Below are 7,153 nucleotides of genomic sequence, written 5' to 3' on the forward strand. Positions count from 1 at the left end.
TTAGCTGAGAAGGAGCAATGTGAGTGAAGATGGCTCTTCACAAACCTCACAAACCTTGCTGTAAATCATGTAGGTTCCCTTGAGAATTGTCCTTAACCAGGAAAAATACTCTTACTGTGTAAAAACAAGGTTGTAGTGGTATTTACACTCAAAGTTTTTTAAAAAAAATAAGAAATTAAAATTTGTGAATTGACTTCAATTACCAAACAGTAATTTCCTGAAAAAGATAATTTGGTTCAAATTATTTAGGGAGAGAATGTCCTCCACAATGATAGAAGGTATTGGGTTTACACTTTTCTGTTTGTAATACTTTCCACAATGTCTTTCCTCGTGAAGCAGTGGAACACAGAAAAAAATCTGATTGGATACATCAAACCAATTATTTCTCATTTCTAAGTAGCTCAAAAATATAATATCCTTATTAACATGAGATAGTGAAGACCTATCTAATTACATAAGCCAAAAACTTTTGAGATCAGAAAAGAATTGGGAAAATTGAAAAGGTAAGCAAACGCGTTCTTAGAAGCCCTAGCTAAGCATATTGGCTTCTGCAGTGGTGGGAGGCCAAAACTTTTTGATATAGATTGTCTTAATGTTGTTGCTACCTAAAGTGATTTTAGAGTCTATTTGGTTCAGTGTATTGCAGAACAAATTGAAGACATGAAAATAAATTCCACATCCAAATAAAAGAGTTTTGAAAGAGAAACCATGAAGATATAGCAGTGCGGGAGGCCTTATAGTCCTTCAGCTTTACCAGACCTGAACCCAAGAAGCTATGATTAATTGGAAATCACTCAAGAGCTAAGAGGGGAACTGAGAAGTAGGACATAAAAGTATTGACTTTGTAACAGACACTGTAATCCAAGGAATGTGTGATTTAACTCTATTCTTCTTCATACATCTTGTTGAGCAAATGCAAGACCATGAGAAAAATAATCTATTGAAATAATTCTGCAAAGAATAACTTCACTGTTCTCGATATGGAATCTAAAGAGAGTCTTAAGGGAGAAGATAGAAGTGGAGTATTCTTCAGTTTCTTCTAAGCATCTTGTTAGAAAATATATATATCTTTGAGGTTAGAAGTGATTGAAGCAAAAAGTGGTGGAGTATTTATTTTTGTTTTATTTTTAATATTTAATGCCCTAAACTTATTCTAATCTACTGCCGTGCAAGAACTGGGTTACAATATCAAGTAAAGCTAAACAAACAAATGAAGAGTTCTCTGGTGTTCCTCAACCCCAGATGATTCACCTTTGAAACTGGAGGTCTCCTTTCTTAGGTCTGTTCCCTGTCTAGACACCCCTAAGTGGGTGCCAATGCTCTCAAGGTAAAGTATTTATTTTTGAGGGCCCCTTAGACACGAGAAGATTTTCAAGGTAAAAGAAAAAAGAAAAAAAAATATTGCTAAACATTTGTGATTACAGGTTCTTGGACTGGTTTTTTGGACACAAAGTTTTGCATTACAGTTTATCCTCATTAACATAGATGTTGAGTTTTCTTGGCAACCAAATGCAAAAGGGAAGTTTAATGGACTCACTTGGACAAGTAAACAGTATGATAGAAAATAATGTGAAATAAAATTTAGTGAAATATTTTGAACAATTACTTTGCCAGAACAAAGAAGGAAAGGTATAATTCAAAATCAATTGAGTTTATTAAAAGTATGAAAAAAGAGTAATGAAGACAGATGAGAGAAAACATAGAGAAATGTTTTCTTTCCAGTGGAGTAATGCGTTCTTGATCTTGTTTCTTCCATTCTATCTTCACAAGCTATTAAGTGTGCCTCATGACTGGAGTGTCCAGTATAAACAAAGAGCACTCGCAGATGAAAATATTTGCAGTAGGTGTAGGTCATTTATAACCTTTGACAACCTACTTAATCTGTTCTAAATTCTCCCATACCCCAAACTGCCCTCTTTGAACAGCTTTGTTTGCTTTTCCCAAGTCTGCCCTTCATTAACTGCTTAAAATTTTGATAGGTCATATTCATACTCTCTAGAGATTGATGTTTGGTTGTGATTTTTGTTTGTTTTGTGTTTTAACTGAATTACAAAAGGTTGTGCAAATATGTTACAATTAAATATGTCCATCTAATTGTCAAGTGCTCCAGGATCAGAGTCACTCCTTATATCATTCTCAACCAATCCCTTCTCCAAGATTTATTTCAGATTTACCACTTCATTTATTACATGTGTATATTGAGTATTCTAGATATACTTGCCCGTTGTTCCATTTTTCATTCATTCTATGTCTTTACTATTATTCCTCTCAGGTTTCAATTTCCTGATAGTCATTCTGTTAAACTTTCTGTTAATATTTTGAAAGGTTTGTATATATTCCATGCAGTTTCAATGCCGCATATACATGAACTGATGTAAGCTTATATTTCTATAATTCATTTGCAAGACTGGAGATGTGAAGCACCTAGACATGATTTTATTCTCAACCATTTGGAAGATTAATCTTTAGTCAACAAGATAGTTTAAAAATGGCTTAGAATTTATTCCTACCAGTTTTTATAAATGGCTTTGTAAAATGGTGTGATTATTTTATTTTACATGGGATAATATTTTCTACTACGTATAAGTTTTGAAAAAAGAAGAAAACTAAGATTTACTACTATAGAGGAATATGATAGAAATGGAAGACAGATTTTATGTTTGTCACATCTCTGATGAGTACCCATATTCAAGACTTAAAGTCGTATTTCTTACTATGTTAGACAAGGAAAACATAAAACAACACATGATAAGGCAACTATTAGTGACATTTTAAAATGTACCTTCTTATGTGATGAAGTTTACTTTATTAGCTAATATTTGGGTTTGAAATATGGGATGCTGTTCTGTCTAACACATTTCGGGAAAGCACCTACTGAACAACGCCAATGGTGTGGGGAGGTAACATTTCTACACCTTAATGAATTGTTGAACTTGTTTGGGATTAGTGCTGGGTAAATAAATCAATTCTACTGTAATTTGCCCCCTACATTGAAAAACTTGTAATGTCACTATCATCTACTTGTCAGTGTTATTTTGGCGAATGCGATTTTTAAAAGTTTATTTGAAAAGGAATATACTTCAGAAGATTAAATGTAGGTTATCATTGGTTTGAGAATAACAATATTTTTATACGACAGAACCAAGTTTTACTGAAGTAACAGGTTTTTGAAGCACTAAGGATCTTCTCAATTAAAGTTTTTCTAAATTATATTTGACCTCTAAGTCAAGATTTCCTAGCTTTGTTAGACCAATTATGGATCTACCATTCCAGGAAGTATTTTTTGGCCTACTTTTGCTGGGCTGAAATCTTTCATTAATCATTAGGAGAGGGGTATTAAAAATAATCTTGTGACATTTGTGATTTTGTTCACTCAAATGGGCTTGTCATCTGTAATTTGAAAGTTTGAATTACAGTACATTCTCTCATATTTTATGGTCTCATCTTTCATTTTAAGTTGACTTACATTTCACAATAGCTTACTGCTAAATTCTCCAAGGAATTAAGGAACTGAAATATTATAGGAAATGAGAAATTGAGACGGGTCTTCAATTACTTTCTGTTGGCATGTTGCATGGGCCTAGGTGAGAAGTTTTGCTCTTGTTATCTGATGATGCAGATACCTTGGATCTGGTATCCTAGGACCCGTGGGTCCTGCAGAAGAATAATAGATTTAGACATCATATCAGCAAAATTTTGGTATAATCAGTAAGAATGCTTCAGAAATATGGAGAAAAACATTTTGGGACCAGCGAGTTAAAACAATAAACAGAGCAGCAGAGTAAAATCCTTTATAGATTAGAGGAAAACAATACTGTGTTTTTACCATGTGAATTCAGAAGACCAAGAACACTTAGACAATATCAGAAGTTTATACCAAAGACATTGCATTGATACTTTTTATATTCTAATGTTCTAAACTTAATTATTTATATTCCAATCTATTTATGGGATGAATATCAATTTAGTTGTCAAATTATCATCTAAGTCTAGTAAGTTTCACTGTGTGAAATTTAAGATCAGCACACATAAATAAAAATATATAAGTATATATAATATAAGAAATTATTTTTCATTGTTCTGTTGTGGTTAGGGTATCAAAGGAAACTCCGTTTTAAAGTATTGTTCCATTATCACTCCCTCAGTTTTTGGTAGAGTTAGATCTAAAGCTTTACCATTTTGAGATTTACAGCTTAGAGGCAATAGGAAACACTGTGATTAAAACATTACCAATTTAAGGCCTAATATCGAGGAGAAACATATGGACTTGTGCAGGAGCTATGGAAATATTTGTTGATAGAAAGTCAGTTGTGTATGTTCCTGCCTGGTTGGATTGTAGACAGGCTAGGACATTAGGTAATCATGCATATGAACAATATTTTTACCTTCTTGGCTTTAGCTACTTTTGAAGTGTTTGGTTTAATAAATATAATATTTTATTTATATAATATTTATATAATAAATATAATATTTTATAATATATTATATATTATAATATATTATAATATTATATATAATATATATAATATATTATATATAATATATGTAATAAATATGATATTTTATTTACATAATATTTATATAATAAATATAATAAATATAATATTTTCATAAAATACTTCGAATATCTGCCTTTAGCTACCAACTCATGGACAAGGTCTAAGTGTCCACTGTAGGCTTCCCCATGAAGAGGTATATACTCATCCTCACACCTATTTTTATAAAATACCTTCTATTCTGAACAATTCGTTCTCAACTGTTCGTCTCTCTATGATCCCTTGTAACTAAGATGAGTTTTGTTCCAGTAAGACAATCTATGCAGCCATGGTAAGATATTCTGGTTGGTCTCTTCCTACATGGAAGAAGGGTAAAGGGTCAGGTAGACATTTGTACCTTTGAGACCTCATTTGGGAAATTTTAAGCTGCAGATGTTTAGAAGTAACTTTTAAGAAGGCTTACTTTGAGTCCATTAGATCCACAAAGCTAACTCAGTTGATAAGTAAGTACTTGAAAAGCCATCACCTTTGGACTTAGCTATAAAGGCTTCAAAATATGATCAAATTTAAAATGAAAAAAACAAAATAGTCATTGACAGAAAAATGGCAAATGTGAGCAATCCACCAAACAATATAAGTTTTTTTCCACTATACACAGAAATTTAGAGAAATATGTTCAATAACATTTTTAGGAACAATAAGGGTTCATTGTTACAAATAGGCAACCAAGGATATATGCCTGTATAAAGACTGCATCATTAACTACTTAAACTTAGAGGATACTACATGCTTCAGCAGCAGGACTACCCAAATGACAACAATACAGAGATTCACATGGCTCTTGCACAAGGATCATATAAAAATTTGTGAAGCATTCCTTATTTTTCATTTTCAGATGCAAGAAATAAAAAACAGTTATTAAAAAGTTGATTACAAAAATTCAAGGGTAACAACATATGTAATTCATAGAATTAAAGGTTAGTTTGACATCAGTGTTTACATCTTCACCTTAGAAAGGCCTTTACATAGCAAAACCTTTACAAACTTGAAATTAGATAACATTGTCATCTTATCCCAAAGAAATAAAATACTATAAGGACCTAGGGAAAAAAGGAATCTTAAATGTTTTCTATATGGAATGCAATTTGAATGGACACATTTAGTAATTAACCTATATATTATAAAACATGTAGAATTCAAAATATTATATCTAGGAGAGAAGGAAATAGATTATGGACATTATACAAACATAGATATACTTTTTTTCAGAAAAGCACCAGGAATACCTTTAGTTTCTATAGTATTCATTTCCACAGATAAGTTAAAATTATTCCTGATTTTAAAAAATCACAAACTCTGCAGAAAACATTATAGATGTATACGAACAACTCTTGAATATATTTTGATATCAGTGTCAGGCAATTCACTTGGAAGAATAACATGGAATCCATGACTTTTTAAAGTAAGATATTGTTGTTACTTTGCATTGGGTAAATATTTTTAGGGACATGAAGGATGAACTGGCATTTTTGAAATTTAAGAAACTTAACCAGAATTCCGGGAAGATAGCGGAGGGGAAGCTGGAGTCTAAATAAGCTCTCGCATAGAAAGCAGTTTTAGTGTTTCTATTAACAGTCCTAAGCCAGAGAATCACACCAAGTGTGCCATCACAGGACAGAGTCAGGCCAGAGGGGAAAATCCAGGCAAGGAGACACATCTGTGCTCTTGCCAGCAGCCGCTGCGGCAACGGCAGCAGTGGTGGCGGCGATCGCAGGCATCATACCAAAGCCACAGAGAATCCAGCACGAAGGAGCCAGATGAAGCGGGTGAGCGGATTCTACTCAACACCAGCAAGAACCGATAAGGAACGGAAATCTTTATCCTGCAGTTTGCAGACCAGAGACGACCCAGGAACCAAGACTCAGCGTGAGTAGAAGCCAAATGTCCTCACTCCTTCTCAGGGAGCAGAGGAGAGAAGGCCCCCCTCCCCACCCAGTACCAGAGATCTCCATCTTGGATACCGACAAAGACCGGGGGAGCTGCCAGCTCCAACTCAGTCCTTTGAAAAAACCAGTCATTTAGCAGGTCACAAGAACTTAACGGCGGCGTGACCTGCCAGACTCAGCTCCACCCAGGGAAAAGTCACCCAGCTCAGGCGCCAGCCCTAAGAGTGGCTTTCTTCACTGGGTAATCAGAGCCAGAGGCTGCCCCTCCCTCTAGCAGCCTTGACAATCAATTGAAATTCAGTAAACAGAAATCCTGAGAATGGCTCCAGGCTGGGCTCTGTGAGTTTTTCACAAACTAGCACCCAGGAAAAGCTACTGTTTGTTGAAAGGCCTCAACTCTACCCAAAACCTAGCCTCATTACTGCATCCCCCTCTTTTGTGATTCTCAAAGCAGATCTGCCTCTTATTGAACTAGCCTGGGAGGAGGATCGCAAAATCATGAGTAAAGCAGAGCATTTTTCTGCCTGTTCAAACAAAATGACATAAGAAACCAACCAAGCCACAGGACCACAAGCAGACCAGAGACTCCAACAATAGGCTGGTTAAGGACACAATGGAGATACAGGATTTTCCCCACCCCTCCCAAAAAAATCATAGAACCTTTCTTCTTCTTCTTCTTCTTCTTCTTCTTCTTCTTCTTCTTCTTCTTCT

The 7,153-nt window shown here is 34.4% G+C and overlaps 1 pseudogene; it reads left to right on the forward strand.

The window, feature by feature from the left end:
* The first annotated feature begins 5,282 nt into the window (after positions 1-5,282).
* On the forward strand, positions 5,283-5,382 carry LOC138806645 (U6 spliceosomal RNA; annotated as a pseudogene).
* Positions 5,383-7,153: the final 1,771 nt, after the last annotated feature.

The sequence above is a fragment of the Dipodomys merriami genome, unplaced genomic scaffold, assembly GCF_024711535.1.
Source record: "Dipodomys merriami isolate MVZ:Mamm:240054 unplaced genomic scaffold, mDipMer1.0.p SCAF_402, whole genome shotgun sequence".
In the NCBI taxonomy this organism is placed as follows: domain Eukaryota; kingdom Metazoa; phylum Chordata; class Mammalia; order Rodentia; family Heteromyidae; genus Dipodomys; species Dipodomys merriami.